Consider the following 27,902-nt stretch of genomic DNA (forward strand, 5'->3'; position numbering starts at 1 on the left):
TTCATGTTTAGTGTGAATTTTTATTTGCATATCAATTTTCTTAAAATACACCAATTTGATCATTTGAAAGTGCAATTTGGGTAACTAATCAATTTATTAACATTGGAAAAAGGAAAACACCTCAAATATATGATTGTGCAGTTATGGTAACTGATTAACTTATTGACATTAGAAAAGGGGAAACACCCCAAATATATGATAGTGTAATTTGGGTAACTGACTTACTTATTGACATTAGAAAACGAGAAACACCCAAAAAAGGCTGGAAGCCATTACATCAACGTGTCTATTCTGTCATATGATAGTGATGCACTGGCATACTAATAGTTGATAGATGGGGAATTCTTAGGCAGAGGATATTTTTTTTCCCTCAAAATTCTTGGTAGGAATTCAGTGGCTAGAGCATATCCCCCATTCTCGAGTCAGTATGTCTATTTGAGCGGCTTTAGTTGTACAAATTGTTCGGTTGATTGTTCTTGATTGATGTTTTGGAGAGGCCCTCTTCTTTTAGGCTCCTGAGTGGGCAGCATTCTTTTTTCCATGTTCAAACTATCTATTTTATTACATTTAATCAAATTAGCTTCCTAGGATCTCAATAGAGAAGGGGAAAAATATTGAAAAGAAGTGTGGCTCTTACATCTTGAAACAGAGTGAAAATATGACTTTCCTACCTTTCATGAAAGGAAAAAATCTCACCCTTGATGATTCAGTATGAGCACTTATTAGCACCCACACTAGTGCAAGGGCCACAATGCTCTTTAGGGAACCCTCGTTTTTTAGTTTGCTCCTTTTTCTTTCGTTGCTAAAGCTTAGAGACAGGATTGTGACTCAGAAAAAGAAGTGACGTAAGGCAGGTGCGGAGTGTTTGGGTTTGTAACCCACACCCGTTGAAAATATCTGACACAAACGGAGTTCAAGAGATACCAACTTAGGGCAGATACCATTATTCACATTGCTTTCAGTTCTGCTTTTAATATCTACTCGCTGAAAAGCTTTCAATGAAAAATCTCATCACTGATTTGGATTTTCGTATCAACTAACATTCTTGTCGAGCCCTCACTTTTCCATATTTTCAAAAAATACTTAAAATGCCTTCAAATTCCAAAAAGCAAAGGATTCAATAATGATAAAATCAGCCAAATGTATTATGTATACCCCAACTTTATTGTCAAACTCATTGCTATAAAATATGCAACATAATCTGTACATCAAACAGAAGCTGAAGAGATCATCACATCTGAGGTCGTCCAGACCAACTTTTGTCTGAATAATCCTTGCACCAACCAGATGCTGAATGGGGGTGAACGGCCACCACTGCTATTAGCACTCAAAAGACAGACTTGACCGATGAACCTTCTCAGAATGGCCACCACTGCTATTAGCACTCAACAGAGACTTGTCCAATGAAAGAAGTCTTACCCCCCTTATCCTTGTAGGAATTTCTGGAGGCAGGGGACCTCCGTCCCCCATGAGCTGAAGCTATTGCTCGCCGTCTCTGCTTGTTTAAGCGCTTCATCAATTCAGCATCATTTTCGTTGAGGTCCTGATCATCCTCCTGAAACCAAAGGAACATTAGTGCATCAATGTTGCTATAGTTAGCAGGCATGCAGGGTGCCATGGGCGTTGGGAATGGGGGAAGGGAATTGGTATACATTCAGAAGCCAAGAAAACACTTTGAAGATGGAAATGAACATTGTTTCTGTCCTCGTGGAAGGGAAAAAAGAATCACATTATTCATAAGGGGTTTTCCCATTGCTTGATATATATTTCTTTTTCTTATGTGACAAATGAGCCATTCAGTCTATCCATCCATCTATCAATATCTACGTCTTCACTCCCTTGAACTCTATCTAAAATGTGTGTTGGCCCCTTGTGCTCTAGCTATACAAAGTGTTTAACTTGAAAAATTCTTTGTCATACTTGACCAAATCATGAGCATGCATGACTGAAATGAGAGGTGGCACCAGAATTTTTTTTTTTTTTTTAGGGGGTTCTGTTTTAAAGTCATTTTTTTGTTTGCTTGCAAACAATACGGGGAAAAAATGGAAAACGGATAATAGTGGTGTTTTAAATGCATATATGTTTTCTATAAGGGTGGTAAAAAAAACAGAATTTTCCCCAAAATTAATAATGGCCAAGTATTAATGATGATGGCAATTCTGCAAACAGACCAAGGACTTCAATGGAGGTGGCAACTTCATAATTAACAGAATTCTTAGAGGTGCTAATGGATCACTTAATAGAAAAAGGATATGGTGGAGAATAAGATTTATTGTAAGGGGACAAACTTGGAACTAAAAGGAAACAAAGGACAAAGGATAAAGTCAGGGGTATTAAGGGAAACTAAGAGATTAACATAAGAAAACAGAAGGAAATCGTGAGGTATGGGGTTATCTTCAACCTCTCGACCTGCAAAGGGAGGCAGAAACACGAAGGAGAAAACTCCTCCAATTTCTGTGGACCTGAAATTTCAGGCTATAAATCGCCACTCAAAAACCCTATAGCATACAATTGGAAGCAGGTCATTACAGAAAAAGACAAATGAAAGAAACCAACCTGATTGAAGACCTGGCAGTAGGTTCAGTTTCATATTTAGTTGCAGGTACGCAACTCACAACTGAAAGGGTCTTTGGAAACAAAACTCTAGGTTTAGTTTGACTACAACTGCACCCAGAATTTTATGTGGAAAGGAGTTATATTGATGGAGATCGATCCCCTTCTAAAGGGCTGCAACTACTGCCAAGAAACAGGGGATGGGGAAAGAAAGCCAGAAAAGGAGAGAAGAGAGTATTTGCACGCAAGAAGAAGAAGAGGTAGGGAGGTAGGTAGGGAGGGAGGGAGGGAGGGGGGAGGAGAATTGTTCACACAGCTACGCAGGCTTTCAACCCAAACAACTCAACTTAACTTTACATTTTAAATCTAACCCCCATCGTTGGGTTACACACTTACACATGTATTCATAAAGACCAAAGACTCCTAATTACTGCCTAAAATTTAGACCAACAAAAATAGAAACTCAAATTTGGAAAATTCCTTGTGTCTAATAGCTAACCCCCAAAATAAAAGATTACATATCTTTCTCAAATTAAATAAATTCTAAATATCCTACAGTACCAAAAATCTAGTAAGACCCGGTTCATCCCCATCTGGGCTCCCCAACGGATTGCTTCTGTTGCTGTTGATCTTGGGTCGCTCGATGCCCCATCTAGGGCGCCTCACTTTGATAAAGCGAGTTGACCGCGGCTATCCCGATAGCCCTCGGCTCAATCTCTGTTGTTAGTCATCTTGTCACCGTTTGATCCGGGTGGCCGGGAACCAACCAAGAACAACCAGCTTACCAAAGCACATGGGGATATGGGACGCATGTCTCGTTCGCGGTGATACCTGATGGGCTCCAAATGCAGGTCCAAGGAATTGCATTTCTCTTTTCTCTCTCTCATCTGTTAGGGTTGCTGATTACGTTTTGCAAAGTCAGTTATGATATCTGTACTAGCCAGTGAACACTAATGTAATGAATGTGATCTTACAGTGCAGATGAAAATGACATTGAGAACGATAAAAATTGAAAAATGATTCACAAACTTACAAACAAAACGTTTTGTTCATAAAGGGAAACCATTAAGTAGAGTAGTGCATGAAAACATACTAGGAAATGAAACATCTTTTACTTCAATAGAACTCAAAAGAATAGTGCATTAATAGTTGGAAACATACAAGGAGATGAAGCATCATTGGTTCAATAGACATTACAAGCTTTTCCAAGCACAAAGTCGACAAAACATTTCTTTGCACTCTGGCTCATAGTTAACAAATTCGGATTCGGGAATTATTCGGACGGAGAATTATTCGGAATAATTCGGATGATTAATTGAAGGATTCGGTCAAAAAAGCGGTCAAAAAAGCTTATTGGGTTTTTTTTTTTTTAAAAAAAAAATTGTTTTTTTTTTTAAATTTAATTTTATTTAATTTTTTGGTTTTTTTTTTAAATAATGTTTAAATGGACCGAATAATTCGGTTTAATTCGGATTCGGTCCGAATTATTCGCGATTTATATTCAGTTTTGAAAAAGTCGCGAATTTTAAAGAATTTTATTTTTAATTCGGATTCGGTCCGAATTTTTGATAAAATTCTTTAAAATTCGGTTCGGCCGAATAATTCGCGAATTATTCGGCCGAATTGATAACTCTGCTCTGGCCAGACTCCCCCACCACCACCCTTGAGGCAATTTCATACAGATTTTTTTAGGTGAATTAATGGCCAAATTATTCTTTCCCCCTGATGCATATGCAGTCTGACTGGACAAACAAGACCCTGCTTGGAAGCCAATGCTAAGGAGAACCAGGCATAAATTTGGCATCTGGTTCCAGTGGGGATAGATAGAGAATTTTAGTAAATATGTGGGGTATTTTTTGCAAGATACAGAGTTATGGTAGAGAGTTCTGACTCCAGTTTGTTTCAGTTTTAATCCTAGTCTATCCCAGGTCAGATCTTCCCTTACTTACCTTCTCTGATTCTCTTCTTCTTCCCTTAGTTCTCCCTTGCTTCTAAAGCTGGTTGGAACCTCTGTTTTTCTAATCAAGTTTCAGCTTGCATCTCTCTGGAATTCTAACGTTGATTTCTAGTTTTTCAATTCTGAAAATACGGAACTAAATTCATACCCTCTTTCTGATTTTTTTTCTTGCAGCCAACACATTGCACCTTTTTCAGCTCTATTAAATATTATTTTCTAGCTTGGAAATCAACAACTGACCCAGGAGATTTTGTTGGTGAAATCTCATGCTTGTTTGATACTGCTTTTGGAAGTTATAATTCTGATTTACCATCCTCACCCACCACCCCATCTCTTCTCTTTAATCCTGAGACCTCTGGAATATTTACCAATAGCTATAGGGCATATATCGTGTTTAGGAATACCACAATAACTAGTCTTTTCCCCCAAATTGCAGTAATTTCGAGATTTTGTCCTATTTTCTGATTTTTTTCTTCAAATTTCAATTCATATACTGGCAGGGAGCACACCTTCTCATCTGCTTCTGAAGTTTCACGTCTGTTGCACTCAACCGCTTCAGGGGAATGCCGATTCTCCTCTATGTCATCCTCTTTGTCACCACCCATCATGGACAGCTCTTCCTGAAAGTGTCACATGAAGTAAATACAGTACTTATGGCAAATCAAAAAAAGAAAGCAGAGGGAAAATTAGCTGCATATCGAGAATCAGACAAATGCTTTCAAGACTTGAAGAAATACTGCCAGAAATGAAAATTTAATTTATATATATATATATATATATAGAGAGAGAGAGAGAGAGAGGAGAGTATTTAGGATTACGATGCAAAGAGAAGTCCGAGGATATATAACCATCTATAGACACCATTTGAGGTTCTAAGGCCTTTAAGTTACAAGACTTGGAGTTCACACAAACGAGTTTTGGAAGCATGGTCCTATAACAGGTTCATTCTTAGATAGCAAATCAACAACCATATGATGTTATACCACCAATGGACATGATGTTGGTTGCTGAGGATCGCTAATAAACAAGCATTCAAGACCGATGACTACAAGAACTTAGCCTTTTCTCAAGTAAATGGGATCAGCTACATGGATCCATGAGATGGTACAATAAAGAAAATAGAGAAAAAAAAAAGGGGAAAAAAAGAGGAACCAAAAATCAAAGAAACAAAGCAACACCACAGGAACATCCCACCTAAAATCAGTCAGCAACATGGATCTTTGACCTCTAAACAACTCTGTTTGAGGTCATACTAGAATCGAGACCTAGCCTCTGCATGTATTTTCTTACAACATCATCTATGGTCATTTTAGACCTGCACCTACCTATTTTAGCTCCTTCCATGTGGATCTGGTCACTCCTCACTGGGGCATCCCTAGGTCTTTGTTGAACATGGCCACACCACCTTAAATGACATTCAAGATTGATGACTGAACGGCTAAAAATATACGATAGGGTGCAAGCTGCAGCTTTCAAAGGGACAGGAAAGGCCAAAGGGGCATGGATTGAAGCAGTAAGGAAAAACTTAATTATTTTTAGTTGGGAAGAAATCCTGGCCCTAGATGGAGACACCCAATGAATAACCATGTTGGTGGCTGGCAAACGTAGAGAACAGGATTTTATTCAAATTGAAGCATAATTTTGAAATTATAGTGCTCCTTGATGAAAAGAACAGAAGTTCTGAAACAAGGGGGTTGTCTCATTTTGCTCAAGATCAATGGAGTAGCAAGTCATATTTTTAATCTTAACATGGCAAGCTCCTTTTACAGCCATCAATTGGGTTAGGAGAAGATACGTTCACTAAGTCTTCATCCAGGTCCTTCAGTTTTCTTTCTGATATTCAAAGCCACCGTGTAGGTCATACCTCTAAAATTAATGGAGGGTGGGAGGGGGGTAGGTAAGAACAGCTGTAGGAACCAACCTGATCTACTTATCAAAGAGGAGGAGCCAGAAAAGGAGAGAGAAGAGGAAAAGTTCCAACCAGATCTGCTAGCTGCAGGGATTCCAAATTGCTACTGTTAGCTCCACAATCATCTGGGAAACTTCCCCCATCTGAATTTTCAGTGTCATCAGAATCAGCATCCTTCACACCCGCACATTCTGTGAACTGCAAAATTTAGTGATATTAGAAAACAACAGGGTAGCACTATTAATGGAATTATCTGAAACATTCTAGTAAACGGAAGAGAAAATGTAGCAGATTCAAACTATTTTTTTTTATAAGAATAAGGAGAATATCCTGAGGATATACAAAAAGCTATACATTCAAAAGTTTTCATCAACTACCCAAAGCAATGGACCATCAGTTGGTACCATCCTAAGCCCACGCCAAATTTTTTGCATTCCTTTGTTCCTAGCCCAAAAACCAAAGTTTTGAAGATCTTCAAAACCAGCATGTTCCTTGGAGTTGAATATAATCAAAAAAATTCCTGGAGTTTTTTTTTTTTCTCCAAATGATCCAACACACTACAGCAGGGAATAAATTCTACAGCCCTTCTCATGTTCTGGTAAGACCACTTCCCCACGGCATAAGATCAGATTAGGAAGATCATTCGAGGCTCACCAACCACTGATGAAATACACAATCTACAGCTCCAGAAATTACATATGACCATAATTTACTGATTGAATTAGCAAAAGCACTACTGATTCATAAGATACTGACCAAATTTGACCTATGATCACATTTCTGCCTTCGAGTTAATTAAAAAAGCTCAAGAAAAAGGCCATTATTGGAGCAAAGCGCAAAACCTACTTACCTACACAATGACGTGAAAGTACAACCTCCAAGATAAAATGATCTGTACCACATATGCCACAGGCTGGACACAGTAATCAACTTCACATTTCTCGCATAGAACATCAATCCATGAAAATGTATGTATATCTCACCGATGTGGATCGTAGACCAATAATCATTCAGAAGCTCACAGAGAGACTTCTTTCACTAGGAACATAATAAACTAGCCCAAAATGGACTGCCTTTGAAGTCTACGGGAAACACAATTACAGCTTCTGTTCATGATAAACATTTATCATGTAGCTCCCTGAGTAATTACCATCATTGCATCTATTAGAAACAGCTGTAGCACAAGCACTAACTATTTGATGATAGATAAAGAGGATTTGCGGTTGTAGGTCCCATCTTTATTTGACCAGAGGGAGAAGAGGAGCAGGTGTTGGGGGGGGGGGGGAGGAATAAAGAGTACGCTACATTTATGATGGAGAGAGAAGACCAGTGCATGTGAACATCTAGCACAGTGGTTAACATACATGAAAGCACTAATCTATGGATCATGGAAGGTCTACTTGGGAGCATTAATCCAAAAAACTGAGTTGTGCTCCATTATTTTTGGAGCCAAGTCCTGCCATGGGTTCAATTACTATCATGGTTCAAGTAATCAGGAGCAGATCAGTAGAATTAGCCGATTCGAAACGGCCGATTCTTTGACTTTTTCTAGGGTTCAGGCAATTCTGGCAGATTCCAACTGGATCAGAATCGGAATCGGTGGAGGCCAATCCCGTTGCTGATTCTGCTTACTTGAAGCATGATTGCAATGGATCTGCCCCTACATGAAGGAACAACACACCTGGTGACAACTTTGGCCGGTAAGGTTTTCAGAATATACATTCAAGAGCAATGAGCGAACCTATCAGAAGGAATTTTGAGGTGCCAATCAAAGACTCACAAGAATCTCACCCCCCACCCCCAAAAAAAATAAAATAAAATAAAAACATCAATGTATTTAACAAAAAACCAAGGGGGGAAAAAACTATGAAAGGACAACTCCATTATGTAATCAATCAATGGTAAGGCTTCCAAGGAGAATTTATGTTCACCAGTCCACTACCTTAGACACAGGACCATTCAGCCGATTCCTTACCAATGAGAACTAGGCACGCGTCCCATATCCCCATGTGCTTTGGGAAGCCAATTGATCTTGGTTGGTTCCAGGCCACCCTGATCAAACAGTGACAAGACAACTAACAACATAGATTGAACCGAGGGCTATCGGGGTAGCCTGAGGTCAACTCACTTTATCAAAGCAAGGTGCCCTCGATGGGGCATCGAGCGACCCAAGATCAACATCAACATAAGCAATCCATTGGGGGAGCCCAGATGGGGATGAACACGGTCCAATTAGATTTTTGGTACGGTAGGCTATTTAGAATTTATTTTATATAGGCAGAGACAATCATGGTAGAAGCAGCCTTTTAGAAGAATTTGGATAACACGAGCTCTTTAGGTGCTAGAAATATCCGTGGCATGTATTGATTGGAAGGCCACCCAAAAAAATTGGAAGTGGGGTTTGGACGGGATGTAAACAACTGTATGAAAGATTTCAGAAATGGGAATGAGAGAAGAAAAGAAAGGTCTCTCTCTCTCTCTCTCTCTCTCTATATATATATATATATATATATCTCACCGAGGCAGTTGTAGCAAAGTCCACTAGTCCAATTCCAGGGTCTAATCTCTCTTTCCAACAGCTTCTTCTAGATATTTCTAGTTTAATTGATCTTTTTTTTTCCTTGGAATTCAACCCCATCAAGCATATTGCTTAAATGTGAATTCAGCTTCATTTAACTCTCCCTTCATATGCATTTTTTTGTCTCAAGGGTAGTTCAAAATAGGGGGCTCTACTTCTCCTTTATTGTCCAATATAAATGGTTCCAACTTTCGGATTCAACCAGGGTTTTACCCTGGTTGACAATTGAAATGAAATATACTGTTGAAATTTACGAAATGGGATTGCAGCTTGATGCATTTCACAGGTCAACTCGAAATGGCCATTTCGGAGGTCAAATGATGGAATTTTGCGCCGATACTTCTTGTATTAACTATTTAAGCATGTTTACACATGTTTGAATAATGAGATTGGGGGGAAAGTGATGCAGTTGCACGATGGACTTAGGAAAGAAATATCTTTTGATTTGATTTTCTATTGTTTTAGAATTAATTTCTTTTTAAATTAGCTAGCTTCTAATTTTAGAATAGTTTCCATTTTCAAGTAGTTTTCATTAATTGTTTGATTTTTTTTTCTTTATATTAGTCATGTAATGGATGAACTCAGTGGTTAGACTTGATGAATAGAAATTTGGTTGAATCTTTTTTTTGGTTTTGAAACCATGGCTGCCGATAGGGGTGTCAACGGTCCGGGTCGGTGCGGTTTCGGTCCGGTTCCACCGGTTTCGGTGTGAGTTTGGAAGTGACCGAAACCGACCCAATAAGGATTTATCGGTTTCGGTCCGGTGTCGGTTTCGGTACGGTTTGGGTTCGGGTTGGTACTGGTTTGGATTTATTAGGTTCATTTCGGTTTGGATCGGTTTTTTAAACCGGTATGGAGCCATTAGGAAACAACCAAATGATGAATTGTTGAACTTCGATTTCTTAAATCGATTTGTAACCGGGTTGGTTTTGATTTTTGGTCTAGTTTGAATTCGATTTTCCATACAAATGTATACAAAACTATTCAAATTTTAATTTTTTTAATGAATTTTGGAGTGTTTCGGTTTCTTACCGGTTTGGTTTCGGTTTCGGTCCGGGTTTTGAGCCGGTTTCGATTTGGTTTCGGGTTCATCCGGTTTTCGGTGCGGTTCGGTTTGGTTTTGGGGTTACAATACTTGAAACCGAACCGAACCAATAAGGCTTCGGTTCGGTTCGGTCCGGGTTGTTATCGGTTCGGTCCGGCCGGTTTTACCGGTTCGGTTTAGGAATTGACACCCCTAGCTGCCGACCCCTTCTTCCTTCTCCGAAATTTTCCCATCTCTTTTCTTCCATTCTTTTACTTCCCCTTTATTTCTTCTCCTTTTTTTTTTTAAATTTCTGGTTTTTCCTCCCTTACCCTCCTTCGGGCGACAGTACCATGTCTGAAAGGAAGCTTCACTGAAGCTTGGTCTCCAATCGAATGACCCTGAGATTTGGGTGGACTGAAGGACCCTCTTAGGCGATCAGAACCCTGGGGTTTCTCCCCTCAAACCATCCTCTGTATGAACAAATCAACCGATTGCAGGTTCTGGTTTTCCCTAATACCGCCAGGTCTGAATAGCAGGGGTTACTGTACCTCATTGCTTGCTATTTGGGGTCTTCTCCTATTGGAATCACGAGATCAGAAGATATCCAAGCTTCGACTACAAATTTTGGGCTGAAACAATGGACCTGGAAGGGCCTCTCACTATCGCCAACTTTCCCTCTTGCTGCTGTGTTATTGCTTGTGTCGTGAGGTTGAAGACAACCTCATAAATTAGGTTTTACATCCTTAATCAAATTCCAGATTTACCCCTTATCTTCTCATTTAACTTATTTTACTTCTTAGTTCCAATTCTACCCCTCCCTCATCACATATTATTCCTTGTTTGCCATTTACTAGCTTGGTGACTTACAATTACAATTCTGCCACTCTTTATTAGAAACACCAAATTAATTCCAGAACTGAGTTTTCTTTGGGATTAATTCCAGATCTGTCCTCATTCAGCTATTTCACTCAAAAAGGGGTTTTTAAGTTGTGCCTTAAATTACATTACTGCCATTGATTTGTTTAAATTGAATTATTTGTTAATTGTGGGCCCATAAGCGATTCGATTTCAATCTCTTGGAACCCGGATCCGCATCAAAAAGAATACCAAAGTGGTAGTTGGCTTCAGACCCTAGGTTGTTAGTATACGTCATAGCCTACTTTATCTTTTCCCTAATATAGCCTCTATTCTATTCTACACATAATTTATTCCTATAATAGAAAACACATAAAAAAAAAATTTTGAAATAGGAATGAAGAACCTTAAAATTGGAAAGCATTACATAATTTTAACCATTTCTAGCAAAATTTCAAACGTTTTCGTCATTTCGCCAAAATTACGAACAAAAACCTTGTAACCCTGTCAGATCAGTGATTTGAAACCGAGACAAATTGCCAAAATTTTGGTATTTCGACTGAAAATTTGAACTATGGTAGTATATAGATCACAGCCTCCCATTGAAATGGTAGTGGTTCTGATGTGGTCCAGGTTCGAAAACCATGTTCAGATTGCTTATGGGCCCACCCGGATACTACACTTAAGTAATCAAGTGGATGACAAACCCATAATTAATGGAGATCAAGCTAACAAAGAGAATTGGAACAATTGTGGGCAACAGAAAATTTGTATAGAAAGGGTAAACTTGGAAGAAAATATAAGGCATGGGACAAATTAGAATCAATGGGAAGAGAAGGGGCACCTTAGAGAAAATCAGAATTAAGGGAACGAGAAACAGTAGCGGAAAACCAGTCTCGATTTGGAGAAGAAATCTACCCCAACACAGCTTGGATCCAGTTGGGGATTCAGGGAGAGTATCACTCCTACTAATTCAATGAAAATTACCAACAACCGAACTGATAGATCGAAAGAACCAGGTAAGAATTAAATCTGCAACTTACGATAGGGATGAAAAGAGTCCTAAATTCTGGGTTTAGTCTTTAACAGAAAGGTTTCAAAACACAGACCTTGGAATTTTTTTATTCAATCTGGGAGTAAAAGATTCACACCCTGAATCTTAAACTAGCCAGTGGGGAAATTTTCGAATCAATGGCTCCCATGTTGGGTTCTGTTTGACTGTTAGTAGCAGCAAATTGATGGAGTTCCAGGAATAGCAACAGGGAAGAAAATAGAACCAGGATATTAACAAAGGAATACAAGAGAGAATTGAAAGGAAGAAGAAGAAATAGCATAAGAGAGAAGACGGGCAAGGGAGAGAGCACACACTCACAGTTCTAGGACAACCAACGGAACTCATTTTTTATTAAAAATCTCAAATCTGTTTTTTCTTTGGTTAGAACCTTGTATTTAAAGAAAATAAAAGCCTCCTAATTGTAATATAAAACTGAAATAAAATTCTAATAAGCTCTATCACTAATTAGCCCAATAAGACTAAAATAGAAGAGTACAAGATAAATCCAAATAATAAAAACCTAAATAAATAAATGAAAATATCCTTCTAAACCCAAAAACTCAATTGGATCTGGTTCATCTCTGCCTAGATTGCCAGAAGGGTCAAGCCGGTTCAGCCATGAATCTGCATCAAGTTTTTTAACATCTAATAATTCACTGTTCTTCCGAAGGAAGCAACCTATTCTTCCATCTGTATTCAAAAATTATTTAAAACGTGCAACGTATAAGGTCTTGGGGCTTTGTTATCAACTCTAATCACCAAGCAACAGCACCTCTGGGTGCAAGTGTCAAGTCAACTGAAATCGAGCAAGGAAGATGGTGCAAGACTCAAAGCACCCCCACCCCCCAAGAGACTAAATGAAAATTGGGAGGAAAAAAATACCATCTTAGCAGAAAAAAATTGACATTTTGAAAATATTTTAAAGCCACATAAGCGGGATGTATTGACAATGATTGATGGTCCACTAAAAAAAAGGAATCCAAAAAATAGTATTTGAAACAAGAGGGACCCTGACCATAGTTATCTCAAATGTGAGGGACCTTGGATGCAATTTACCCTTTAAAATCCAGGAGATGCATTTATGATAAAGTTAACATACAAATAATCAATTATACCAATATCATTTTGAGGAACCAAGTTTGTTGCATGATTTATAACAAATTGTTGGAATATCTGCTAACTACAAAAATTTCAGAATAAAGCAAAATTGACTGTACACCCAAATAACACTACAGATTATGCACGATGGTACCTTCTCGATATCATCCTGGTTTTTTCTTGTAAACCCACTGGCAGCAAGTTCCTTGTCTAGAGAACCAGCAGATTTTGCAATGGAAGAAAAGCACGGCCTGCCATTGTCATTAATGTCTAATCGGACTCATCACATTCATCTGTGTTTTTTTCAAAAGAGATGTTGAACCTGAAGCAATGAAACATAACAAATAATTATTATGCGAAATAAGTAAATTGCATAGAAACATGTATGTGTTACTCCTACCCAACAAAAGCAAGTACAGTAGGGATATATAATAGTTATAGCTACAATATAACATGAAACACAAAATATATATTGGACATTTCCAAGCATAAGCACTGATACTAGTCAAAATTTTAAGAAAACTATCCAATAATAAGCACTTAAACAGTTACTGAATCCTAACGAATACCATTTGAAACAGAAAATTAGTTGAAACATAATTGATGGAGAATGGCTTTCAAATCTTGACAAGGAAAGGAGGAATATCCCTAAACAATTCACGTTACCAATCAATTATCAATTTCGGAAAGGAATCATGGCTGAGTAGGCAGATTAAATCACCAAAGCCAAACAACGGTGCTACAATATGAGTACTTATACCATGCCAGAGGCAAACTTTCCATCACCCAAGCCCTGTGAAGGAAAAGCCCCTGATAGCTCCTTTCTTTTGTACCCTTTACTATTTCATTGACACAGTTCAAATGTTCAATATTTACAAGACCTTCCTTTTTTCCTTCTCAATCATATAGTGCCACCCTCTAACCTATTCAAAAATTTCCCCCCTAATATTTTGGAGATATCGGTTATCACCAAAAAAACTTAGTTTAGAACTAATTTCCATCTTATCGATTTTTTCACATAGACCAACTAAATTCTGTTTGGGTCTGTGATGCAGGGGAGTTTTTAACTTACTATCGAAGAAAGATGAAAACCAAAAAGGCCTTAGGTCAGACAGCTTAAACGGAACTGGGATTTTTTAAGTCCAGCTCAACAGGCGACTTTAAAGCCCATTAGTGCGCCAGTTTCCTAACCCAAATTGTGGGCTATGTTTAATTTCCTTTTCTTTTAGTTTTTAAGTCATTTTGCTTATATTAACAACTTAGTCCTTAGCAACATAGGTTTCCTACTTGTGTTATGTTTCCTACTTCTTACTAGCTAGGAATTTTTTTTCTCGTTTTATACCAAGTTTGTAGGGTATTGCCAAGCTAACGATTTGAATAAAAAACTTTTGTTGTCGTCTTCGTAGAGAACTGCTATAGGATTCAGTAAGGAGCATAGTTGTCAAGGAGCATAACTTTTTATATTTGTTATTTCATTTGCCTAAGATATTATTCATAAATAAGCAAATACCCCCTATTCTCCAATAAAAGTAGTTTAAAAATCAAATTCCAAAAGGATAAAAAGTCAATTTGCCAGTCCAAGAACAAAAACTGGATTTTTGGTTGTAGGAGCGATTTTCAACTTTCAAATGCTGGGGTTTTTCTCAATTCTTAAAATTTCATAAATTTTATCATGGTAAAACATTGCTAAAAACCAACAGTCCAGTAAAATAATTTTTTGTTTTGATGTCCATAAAATTATTTTCATTCAGGCGATTTTAGCATTCGCGCACTTTAAAATAAGTTTGATTGGAACACAGCTTTGTCATTGCAACTCATATTTAAGTAATCTTAGACTTGTTGGAAAGCTGGTTTTGTAATATACTTAACACAAAAAGTCCCATATAAAAGTAAAATCATTTGACCACTCAAACTTATTATAGAACAAGAGCAATTCTCTAAATGTTGATTTTTTATGATTTGATGTGGCTTAATATTGATTTTTGATGATGTGGTTTAATGTTGATTTTTTATGACACATGGTATATGTAGCATACAAAATAATGTCAGAGAAGAGGGAAAATAAAAAAATAACCTTTGGTCGTCTTAGGCGCTTTGTTCGCCTTAAGGCGTCTAAGCGCTTAGGCAGCCCACCCTCCCCCACCTTGGTTAGTCCTGGTGCCGTGACAACTACGGTAAGGGGCAAAAAGTCCAAGAGATCAGTGGAATTCTGATCTGGTTACATTGAGTGAGAAGCTCAGGTTTTTTCCTACCTTCCATGTCGTTATTTCCTTCAAAACTTGCTGTATTGGTGAGATCAAATCATCCCTGTTCTGGTGTTTTATTCTGCTACTGATTTGTGACTCTGAAGAGGTTTCGTGGCTGATAGTGAAGCCCTAACATATAAGGATTTAATCCTACTTTATTTCTGGAATAGTGTACTGGCGGGTGCTCTGTTTTCTGGTTATTTTCTGCAACCTGAGATTTGTAATCACAACTAACCCAGCCTTTGGTTCTTAAAAAGATTTTGGGGATATTATCCATTAGGACTCCTCTTTTGACCAGAAACTCAGCCTGATCAGGTGCCTAGATATACTGATATGGCTAGTTCTTTAATTCTGGAAATCTCACTTAGCTGTCTGAATATACATCCCTAACTTTATATCTATCAATCAGATTAAGGAGCCTTTTTGGGACACTCTAGGTTTCCCTAACAAAGACCTTTGACCAAGACTTGGTACAGATCAGGTCTGCTGATCTGGAGTTGTAAACTTTCTCCCAAATCTGCCCCTTTGTTGTCCAGATTTACTTCTTTGACCATTACCTTCAATCTGACCATTAGAAACATTGCAGTATTTTGGAGTTGGGTTATTCTATTGGTTTGTGAACTTTGGTTAAATTCTGACCACCATCAGAAAATGTTGAATTTGACCATACGGTTGGTCTAAAATTTGTAGGGTTCATCCTACCAACTCCACATCAGTCAGTTTTAACTTCTGATTTCATAAGTAAAATTTTAAAATTCTCTAATCAGTTCCTTGCTTGAAACCCAAAATATTGTCAAACTTTTACCTCTGATTTCTGTATCAACACTAGAAACTAGCAAGCTTGTTTCACCCCAGTTTCATAATTAAGGTTAGGGTTTGCTTGGCTTATGGCTCTACAATATAAGCTTCCCTAAGTGGGTAAAAAATACACCATGTGGAAGTTTCATTGGAATCAGTATTTTGTGGACATACAGCCCCTCACCTCAGTTCTTATATCACATGATGAATTTCAGCCAAAATAGAACTTACAATGTTTCAGAATAGAACTTCAAAGCAAAAAGTGGGAAAAGTAACATCTTGAAAAGGTTGAAGTGTTGAACAGTTGATAATGCATGGGGAAAATCGAACACATGGTAGTTACATTATTAAATTGGATCTAGAAGTTACAACTATATTGGCTTGCCACAAAAAGTATTAATACCATCTTCAAGGAATTTGATCACTTCAATGACTTACCTCTTTCTGAAGAACTTAAAAACACATTCAACATCACGGTCAAAGTACCTGAAACATGAAGAGCACTTCTACAAAGTCAATGCAACCTCCAAGGAAAGCAAAGTATTTTTTTTTTTTGGATAGTCAACAGATAATTTATTAAGCACTCACCGAAAGAAGTATACACATCTATTATTAGGGGCATTGCTAAAAAGGTGCAAATATCTATCCCAAACAGGGAGCGATGAGCAATACAATACCCCAAAATGTAAACATCCCAAATGCCCCAATTATATACCCACCGAAAAGAGGTCCAAAATACAAAATTCTGTCCACACCCCTTCCTTCTTGGGGTCTAGGTGACAATTGCCTTAGTGCAAAGCGCCTCGAAATGGTAACAAACCAGGTTTGGAATTTATTTATACCAAATATCATTTAAGTAAATGATAAGATATTATTCATAAACAAGCAAACAACCCCAAATGAATCTAATAAAAATAGTTAAAAATTCAAATTCCAAAAGGATAAAAAGTCAACTCCCCAGTTTAAGAACAAAAACAAAATTTTCGGTATTGGGGGCAATTTTCAACTTTCAAATGCTAAGGTTTTTCTCAATCTAAAAATTGCATAAATCTTATTGTGATAGAACATCACTAAAAACCAAAAAGAGCACCAAAATAATATTTTGTTTGATGTCTAAAAATTTATTTCCTTTCAGGGCAATTAAAAACAGCATTCACGCACACCAAATTAGGTTGCCTTTGATCAATAGGAAAGCCAGGGGCCATCCAGTGGTTCATTCCTAAGTGAGTATGATAGGCGAGGTGACAATTCGTCTCTCCAACTCTATTTACGGAAAAAATGGGACATTCCATCGAATTGGAGGAGATCGATCAACTTGAGATGGAATGCAATAACCAAAAAGTCATTTATGTTCTAGCCAAAAAAGTGAGCGCCTCGCGCGATACGACTTTTGGCTCCTCCTGCTCCATAAAGTTTGTAACATTGTTAGTTCCCTCCTCCAAAAGTCACTATTAAGAAATCTTGGATTTGTTGCAAAGCTAGTTTCGTGCTCTACCTATACAAAATGTCTCATGTAAAAATAAAATCATTTGACAAGTCAAACTTTAGAGAACAAGAAAATTTCCCTAAATGTTGCTTTTTGATACCTTGTTGTGAATAATGTATATTTTTTATGAATTGATGTTGCTTAAATTTTTATGACGTGATGTGGCTTAATGTTGATTTTTTATAACATAAGATATATGTAGCATACTAGATAATGATAGAAAAGGGGGAAATAAAAAATAACACTGGTGGCCTAAGCACTTAGGCACCCCTCCACCGCCTTAGGTTGTCTCGTTGTCTTGGCAACTATGCATCCATCAAATGACTAAACATGAGTCACCCTCCTAGATCAGTTTGTGCTCAGTCTTGTGAGAAATATATGAGCAACCATGTATTGAAGCTTTAATCTCTAGTTTATTTGAGTCTGTTGTACCCACTGCGCCAGGAAGCACCATTAGTATGATACCTCCTGATCCAGGAACACTGCAACAATACCAGCAACTCCAGAAGACCATAATTCCAACACTATATTGGAGCAGAGGATAAATAAATAGCCAGCAAATTGCAATGGACTTAACCAAATATCAATACAAACAATCAAAGAATAAGGGCATTTTTTACATCGCTTCCCCAAATTGATTCTCAGGGGTTATTTGTTCTCTGACGTGATTTTGACTAGGAGTCTTTGGCACAAATTCTATCCTTGGGGATAATTCTTTAATTGTGTTGTTTGAAGGGGTTTATCCAAAGAAAAAAAAAGGCTTTCCCATTGTAACAATGAATTTCTCATTCTTTTTTCTTTTTCTTTCCCTTTAGGATCAACAACCCAAAGGGTATCTTCTGATAACATGTATAATCAATGAAGTGCTTCCTTCAAAAATTACTCAAGAAAATTAGGGGTTACCAAACCCAACATAAATGAATGAAGTTAAAAAAAAAAAAAAAAAAAAAAAAAAAAGAATAGGAGTAAATGCAACGTACATTTATGCATTACGATGAGTTACAGAGACCATTTGAGGAAAGTCAATCATGGTAACCTTCTCACTGTCATCAATCTACAGTAAAGGAGAATCAGCCACCATGAGTTGATTAAGATTCTACAATAAATCATGTGAGACAAGAATACGGGAATTGGAATTCACACACCACCACTTCAGACCAACATGAGGCTCCATGTAAGTCATGGAAAAAAATTCTAAGAAAATAATAAACACACCAATTCAATTATCAATACAGGGAAACATAAGGAACCAACTAGAGTACCTCATATACATACCATTATGTTAAATTCATTGAAGTCACAATGGATAAGACCATGTTCCGCCATACGAACAATAAGACCAAGAATTATCTCAAATACCATCTCTGGATTTTGCAATTGCTTCACTTGCACACTGAACACGACCAAAAAAAAAAAAACTGTTCCATAAATAATAGAAGAAAACAACCCACACACCACGATGGGGAACTATCACATAAGGGTAGGAAGTTTTGCATATACATAAAGACGAGTGCATTCATCATCGAGGTCTCTAAATTGACAGGTAAACTTAGAAATGCAGATTACTGGAGGTCAGGAATAGAAGGCAAAAGTACTCATAAAACTCAAGAGGAATTCTTACAGTGGATATCCCTGCACAAGAGACATAATGACACAGTGCCTATTACAATCCACAGCACTTGGAACAGGGAACCCATGCTCTTCCAGAGCCTGCAGCAGTTGGGACTCAGGTGTCATACAAATATACAACCATAAAGTGAAAGAGGATGATCACGCAGTGTACAAAACTAAACATAGTGAAAAAAGGAAAGGAAAAAAAAGTCAATAATCAACCTTCATGAATGCATATTCTTTCAGTGCAGCAAGCCGGGACAAGTACAACCAATTATAACTAGAACGGTGCACCAAATAATCCCGCTTAGATTTGACAGCTCTGAAAGAGATCCTACCTAGCCTGTGAAGCTTCATTGCCAAAACTGTGCCATTTTCCGTGGCGACCTCAAATATGTCTTGAACCGGGATATGGGAAAAAAAAATGTTGTCAGTCACTATTACTGTATGAAATGGAAACAGTAAAATGCGTTATCTCTATGTCCTTTATATATGTATAAATTTAGGTGGAGGGGGAGAGCGGGCCGAGAAGCTTACCAGATTCCTTCTCCACACCAATTTGACGACCAACAGCCGTAAACACGCCACGATTAAATCATAACCAAGATAAGTCAGCCGAAACCCATCATCTACACATGAGAAAATACCATTCAGAAGTGTCAGAGATCCATTCTACACTTCCACAAATTCACATAATAAAAGAATGGGAAATATATTTCTACGGGGGCGTGTGGCCCTTGCACCCATACACATGGCGAGGCAAAATGACCAGCATGCCCCCATGAAAGGGAAAAAGACCGTCTCTGTGGATGCTTCTTTGTGCGCTCCCATTGAACCACATGCCCCCACAGGAAACACTTCCCCTAAAAGAATACTCACATTTTGAAGAGTCATGGTGCAACAATTTATGCTTGAGCAAATTTTTCAACACCTTGTAGGTGCCTCCATGCCTGTAAAGTACAGGGAGTAGATTTTAGCCAGCAAAATTTCAATGAAACGAAAAGTCAATTAATCAGCCATGACGAGAAAATGAGTGGAAAATTTACTTGAGACGAGCAATGCAATCGACAAGCTCCGATGGTACAATTTCGTGTTGAAACCCCAAAAAATAGAAGTACTTCAGAACCCAGATAATTTACGTTGTTCATTAGGTACAATGTGTGAATAGTTTCACCGATGCATTTAATTGTTAATTAATTTCTTTCAGATTAGAAGTTGAGGTATGGACGAGCAAAGTAGTATTTTTAAAAGGAAATTGCTAACTTACGTTTCTCATCCCCATCTCCACGGCTGTGAGAACCCTAAAGTCATCTTTCGAGAGATATCTTAGGAATTCCATGTCTAGCTTCATGCCCCTGTCAAATCTGTACAAAGAAAACATAAGGAGAGGACGGGGAGAGAGAAAGAGGAAGAGGTATGTTGGCATGTAGGACTTACGGTTTAAGAGAAGCAAATAACACAATGTGTCAGTATTATTGTTGTTTTTCTTCCGATAATCAAAATTGGCCGATTTAATTTGGGGGCATTTCAAGCATAGTTGGAAGTCCTAATCCTGTAAAAGCGGGGGGTTGTCTCATATCCAAATCAATCCTAATGCAAGGGGATGAGCAGAACAGTGAGTTTACTAGACACGGTCTGAAGCTAAGCTTATTAGTTTGGTATAATATGTAGAAGGGAACGAAGAAGAGTGGTGTGGAAGCTACTCTTGGGGAGAGAGACAAACCTGTTGTCACCGCTGGGGGATTGCAAACAGAAACACACACACACACATACACAGAGGGGGGCGGGCCTTTACCTGAGAAAGAACACGCAGCGGGAGCGGAAGACACAAGGGGAGGGGACTGAGAGTATCAGCAAAGCGGCGGCAATGGCAGTGAACGAGTGTTTGAGGGAGAAAAAGTGACAAGAGGAGGTGGAGAAAATCAGAAGCCCAACAGACAAAGCCCTAAACGTTTCCAAAATAGAATGAAGAAAAAGGTAGTCTTTTTTAAAGAAAGAATGCTACCCGGTGACACATTGGGTGTGAAAAGGTGATCCTGCCTCGCTGTGAATATATTCCCCATGCCTCCCATTGGCTGCATGCTAAGGGTGTCAATTCGGTATGGTATCGGTATTGGTATTCGGTAAGGATGTAAACGGATCGAATTCAGCTCGAACAGCAGTCTATCCGAATTTAAATCCGTTTAATACTCCACTATCCTAATTCGATCAGTTTATCCGACCAGATACATAAAACGATATTAAATTCAAATTCGTTAATTTAAATGGTAATCGGATATTATCCGATCTGGTTCGTTTAACAAACGAATACGTATTTGATCCGTGTTCGTATTCGTTTAGGAGTATCTGTATTTAGAAAATGCATATCCGAAAACTATCCGAATCTGTCAAAAAACTAAGCAGATACGAATATGATAATCTTAGCTTCCGACCGATCATTATACGATTCGTTTAGCTATTCGATGGTAAAGAATATCCATATCTGTTTCTCCAAATCCGTTTCTTCCAAATACATTAAGTATATATTAATTTTTATTACGTAAGTAGAAATATGTGATACTAATACATGTTAATTTTTTATTGTTTATTTTTTTATTATTATTATTTTTTTTTAAAGAATGATATACATCAATCTAAAGGCTAGATTTTGGGGATAGATTTAGGGATTTATTGTGGACCATTAGATAAAAAAAACTAACCTAAGTATAAAATACTAACATTCCAACTAACCAAAAACCCTAGAGACCTCTCAAGTCTTGAGTCATTCTCTCCTTCAGACCATCTCCAACTCTAACTCTCTCACTCCAAGTGCTTCTCGCAGCTCAAAGTGGCAAAGCCGCTCCGGCTCTGCTACCTCAGGGTCTCACATCGTGGTCTCACGGCTCTGGTGCCGACTCTTCAGCCTCTGCTGCTGCTCTCGCCTCTCGCCGTCTCACTTCCGTGTAAGTGCATAGTGAGTTCGGTGAATGTTGGTGTTACAGTTTTTTTTTTTTTTCCATTCTTCCCGTTTCTCAATGTTGGAGATTATCCAAAACAGCGGGGGTTTTTTTTTCCCTAATTTAAGGGTTCCGAGATTCATGTCACACCAATAGATCTTAGCTGATAAAAACAGTTAAAGAAAAGCAAGAAAGGTAAGATCTAAAGGAAAAACAGAGATTGCACTCTGAACTGAGTCGGAGGATGGTGCCCTTTTTAAATCTCTCTCTCTCTCTCTCTCTCTCTTTCTCTCTGCTCTAATTTTCCTTTCAATTCAGACTTCCTTTTAATTATAGCTGTATCTCAAATGGGTTTTCTCTAACTGCATGGTGTGGGTTGTGGGGAAAATTATCATCCTCCATGAATGTTAGGGCACATTACATATTATCACCATGCATGTATGTTATTCTCAGAAAATTAATTATAGTGTACAGAGCAAAAAGAGGACTGGAGAGACTTTAAAAAAAATACATGTTATATTGATTATTAAGATGGTTCTTGTTTGGGAAATTATAAGCTCATTATGCATCTGTGATTCTAAATGGTCTGTACATGTGCTTGGGTTTTCATTGTTGTGGAACAGGTGGATTCTACCTTTACTATTAATCTTTTTCTCATCCCAACTTGTACTGGTTGGAGTTATTAAAGAAACTTTTGGGTGAAACTCGGAAGCTTTTGAGTTTGTTAAATTACATTGAATGTCTTTCAGAGAATGTAATAAACTAGCTGATGTTCTCAGCAAGAAGGGCTCCAGATCTGATTTTCTCTTGAGTTTGTTAAAATGCTTACATTGAATGTCTTCAGAGAATGTAATAAACTAGCTGATGCTCACACTAACTTTTGCAGCTCATCAGAGATAATACTGTCTCCTAATCTCACTAAACAAGCACTTAAAGGGAAGAAAAAGTAATCACCCAAATTAACATAACCAATCCATGATTGTGTTTTTTTCTGTATTTAACTTAATGGTCCATAGTTGGAATTAAAAATCCAATTTTGAATCTTCCTTCGTTATATTGTGCAAATTTCATGGACTCTTTTTTAATGGACAAATACAGATAAGCTTTCTTAACATGTCTAACAGACCATAAGGCTTTTGCAGAATTTTATGGCTAAAATAGACACAAAAAAGTCTTTATAATTACACACTAACAAGCAAAGAAGTCTTAATAATTGGATAATTGGATTCTCGGATTCGGATATTCAGTATTCGTTTGTTAAACGAACCGGATCGGATAATATCCGATTACCATTTAAATTAACAAATTCAAATTTAAAATCGTTTTAAGTATATGGTCGGATAAACAGATCGCATTTGGATAGTGGAGTACTAAACTGATTCGAATTCGGCTAAACTCCTATTCAAGCTGAATTCGATCCGTTTACATCCCTAGTCCTATGTACTGGGAGTCTGGGAAATCTAAATTATCATGATGATGTAAAACCATTCCATATCCAGAATAATAATAATAATCAATGGCTATATTCACCATCATAGTCAAAACTAGAGTCGACCAGTTCCATCATATACAAGAACCAAAGATACATCTAAAAATAAGGACTACTTAGAGACTTTTATAAATGTACTTACCTATTGGTTGGTTTCCTCCAATTTCTTAGAATTGTTCAAATATTCCATATCCATAGGGAAGAATAAGAAATTAGATATGAATTAACACAACACTAAACACAACCGAGGGTGAGGAAGGGGTTTTGGAACCATTCTCTCCTATTCCTTCTTGTGGAGGTGGTGCTAAGGGTGTAGGAAGCCCTTGTTAAGTAGGAGATGATACGTTTGAGTTGTGATGGTGCTGGTGGTGATGAGAGTCTTAGTTCGGTGGTGATAGGTTTTGGTCGTAGGGTTGGGTGAAGCTGGTTTAAAAATGGGAATAGACCATTCTTGGGGAGAGCTTCTTTTATAGAGAAAAGCAGGGATTTTGGCAATCCGATCTGCATGTCTTTTCTATAGAAGAATATACATTGAATTGATCAAGGGGCTTGGCTAGGAGGGTTGATGAGGCTTATGGGGCCTTTCTTGATATGCAAAAAGATGGTTGTAAGCCAAATGTGGTGCTCATAAGCAATTTAATTAACATATTGGGCAAAGCTGGTCAGTTTGAGCGATGCAATTAAGCTGTTTTGAGGACATGGGTTCCTCCCAATGCACACCAAATGTGGTGACATATAACATTGTAATTAAAGCTACTTTTCAATGCAAGGCTCCTGCATCTGATGCGGAGTCCTTGTTTGAGAAGATGAAGGGTCATGGCATTGTTCCCAATGCTTTTACTTATTCAATTCTTATTGATGGTTTTTGCAAGACAAATAGAGTTGGTAGCAAAACTCTATGCATCACGCCTAAGTCATCAAAATTCTACCAAATTTTTTATACTATGTGTCGTCTTAGTTCAGGTTCTGCTGCTACTTTTTTCTTGTCCAATAATACTGCCGCTACATGCTAGGGGTGTCAACAGTCCACTAGTCCAAGGTTCTCAAATGCTTTATGATAAAATAAGGTAGAATCAATCATGAGATAGATTGAGTTCCACCTTGTGGAGACATCACCACATAAGCCCTTACTACTTTGTAATCCCAATTGCTTACAAATTTCCAAGAATTTTACTTTCCTTGCTTGTGATCCTTTCACATAGGCTATACTAGATCACACCAACACCACAGAGTCATCTATGTGCTTTAGTCCATCTTGTACAACAAGATTGAGAATATGTGCACAACACCTATTATGAAAGTATAATCCTCTACATAAAAGAGCATTCTTCAAATTAAAATTTTTCTTCAACAAGTCAACAAAACAGAAATTAGCTGTCACATTATCCAAAGTAATTGAAAACAATTTCCGATCAATACCCCAGTCAGACAAGATTTTTGAAACCATTTCACAGATATGAATGTCAGTATGTGGAGGTGGCATGATGTAAAACTTCAACAACTTTTTGTGCAACACCCAATCCTTATCAATGTAATGCACAGTCAAAGCAATGTATCCATCATTTGGTGATGGATGTCCACAAATCACTTGTCAAAGAAATCTTCCCAGCAAATGAATTAAGAAATTCTTGATTCTAATAGACTATAAATTGTAAAGCCTCAAAATATTCGACATTTGTGTGTTTCGAGTAATATGGGTGTAGTTCAGAAAAAGGTATGTAATTAACTCCCTAAACTCCTCATACTCGACAAAAACTAAAGGTAACTCATGCCTCACAATAATCTTCGTAACTTTTCCATGAACAAAATCTTTGTCAACCTTTCACTTTCCCTTCATTTACACCCAAAATCATTTGGGTGCTTGTGTTTCCTTTGTTTTCCTTTTTTGGGCAATGTAGAATATGTCTCTCAAGGCTTCCCATTCCATTAACATTACTATCAACATTATAGACTTGGTTACATCTTTTGCATTCAACTCGGTTCTTCCCATCAGCAAAAGCCTTCCCATCAATGATTGTAAACTCTTCCCAAACTACACTTCTTCTTTTCCTTTTGGTAATTTCTTTTGCTTCAATTGTTATGGTACTTGAAGGTTCTGTTGATGGAATTCCAGGAATATATGGTCCATCATCAAACATAACATCAGCATTTGACCCACAATCGAGTTCATCTTCTATATTGATGGACATTTCTATAATTAATAAGAAAACATATAACATATTAATAAATAATAACCATAGAAAATTGATACTAAAAATAGGACAACAAATTTGGAGGAAAATACAACAAATAATTAATTTAATATTTTATTGATCACTCCATGTCTCCATTAGTGGAATGTAAACTAAAAATGTATGAGACATGGCCAACAAAACACACATTGTGGCTTGAACAAATCCCAACATAAGCTAGAGAGAGAGAGAGAGAGAGAGAGAGAGAGAGAGAGAGAAAGAGTCACAAACACACAAGTTTGAAGTTGAAGAACAAATAAGAACATCAAGCATTACAAATTCAAAAAGGACCTCTTAAGTTGAAGCAAATAAGGACATGCCCTAATTAACAGATCCTCCATAAATCTTAATCAATTCCCCTTAAATTAGCCCTATATAATAGTATAATAGACTATTGCATGATGCCAAATGTATAACCCAAAATGAGGTACCAAATGAATCACTTGAGTTTAAAGATTCACATATGCATGATGCACTAAACATGTCCAAATTTATTCCTTATTTCCTTATAAGACTAAAAGGTCAAGGGTTTATCACATCCTCCCTCTCAAAACACCAAAATGAGACAAGTAGACACCCCCTAGAATTCAACACTGAACCAAAATACTAAAAAACTACTAGACGGCTAGTTTGTTTAGCAAGTCATAGTGAAAATAAAAGTTGGAGACATTATACAAGCTGAAAATCTTCAATAAGTTTACAATGACCTTTGTGTACCCAGAATTCTATTCCAAATGGCATTTTTCTACTTCTGGTTCCAAGTTCCAACTTTCGTGTCCCCAAAGTATCATCCCTTTCTTTTTCTTTTCAAAAAGTACAAAATTATATATGATCTCCAACATTCAAGTGAACATGTAAGTTCAGATTTAGAGAATAAGTAAAGATTTGCACTATTTGCAGAATAAGAGCATGAAAGAATGCAACAAAGATTATAACATGGCCACCCATCCATTACCTAAGGTTCCATACAGGAATCTAAAGATAAATGGCCAAATAGCTATATAGAACATCGAACTCCGGGGCCAAAGAAATAAAGAGATTAGTAGGGAAGAGTGATTCTAAGGATGGAAATAAAGAGAAACAGTAGAAAATGATTGAACAAATACCTGCAATAAGAGAGCTAGAGATCCAAAATAACAATTTCTGCAAAACAGATAATTGGATCAGCGATTGTAAAGAAAAACCAATCGTAATCACCAAGGGAATTGAAACTAAAAAAATTTCAAAGTAGAACAAGAACACAGAGAAGAAGAGAGATGATTCATTTTCAAGTTTCAGCAAAACTCCCACCCCCCCAAAAAAATAATCGAACACTAAGCCCTAAAATTCAATCCTTTTGTTGCCATCTATTCATTATGTTGGTAAAAAAAAACTATGAGCAAGGCAGATACTGATATATGATATGGATTACCTATCTACTAGTAGGTATAAAAGCAATATTTACAGTGCATGCATACTCCATAAAATGCAGAACAAACACAACTACATTAAACATACATAAGAAAGCAAATATCAAAGCACTTGAAACTCTCATTAATGCAATACAATCCATCTCAAACTCACTAAAGAGCAAAAAATTCAAAAAACTAATTACTTCCAGACATTCGCCTATCCTGCTACAACTCCAGTTCAACCATTCTCAACCCTAAACATAGTTTCAAAACAAACATAGAAGAACAGAAACCCAGAGAACACCCATGATCAAAACAAAGCCAAGGAAGAAAAAAATCGATTAAATTAGAGGGAAAAAAAAAAAATGAACTATAATGATTCCTTCAGGTTCACCGTTCACATATTGTTTTAAAAACCCAAACCCAAATAAAAAATAAAGGGAAAAATAAAAAAAGGAAACCGAGCAAAGAAACATACCCAAGACAAAGATTAGAAGATATTATGTGAGCCGCTTAGCCGGACTGCCGAGGAAGAGAGTGAGAGGCTAGGTTGAAGCACTTCCGGACCGCCGAGGAAATGAAGCACTTCCGGCCAGCGCTTCACGCCTTTCACTTTCAAGTTTGTAGTTTCACTCATTCAGCTTTTAGAAAAATTAGGGATTCGAAAAACGCTAAAAGGAAAA

At 37.4% G+C, this 27,902-nt stretch overlaps 1 pseudogene; it reads right to left on the reverse strand.

Moving 5' to 3' along the window:
* Positions 1 to 1,099: 1,099 nt before the first annotated feature.
* Positions 1,100 to 27,901, reverse strand: LOC122069750 (annotated as a pseudogene).
* Position 27,902: the final 1 nt, after the last annotated feature.

The sequence above is a fragment of the Macadamia integrifolia genome, unplaced genomic scaffold, assembly GCF_013358625.1.
Source record: "Macadamia integrifolia cultivar HAES 741 unplaced genomic scaffold, SCU_Mint_v3 scaffold693, whole genome shotgun sequence".
NCBI lineage: Eukaryota > Viridiplantae > Streptophyta > Magnoliopsida > Proteales > Proteaceae > Macadamia > Macadamia integrifolia.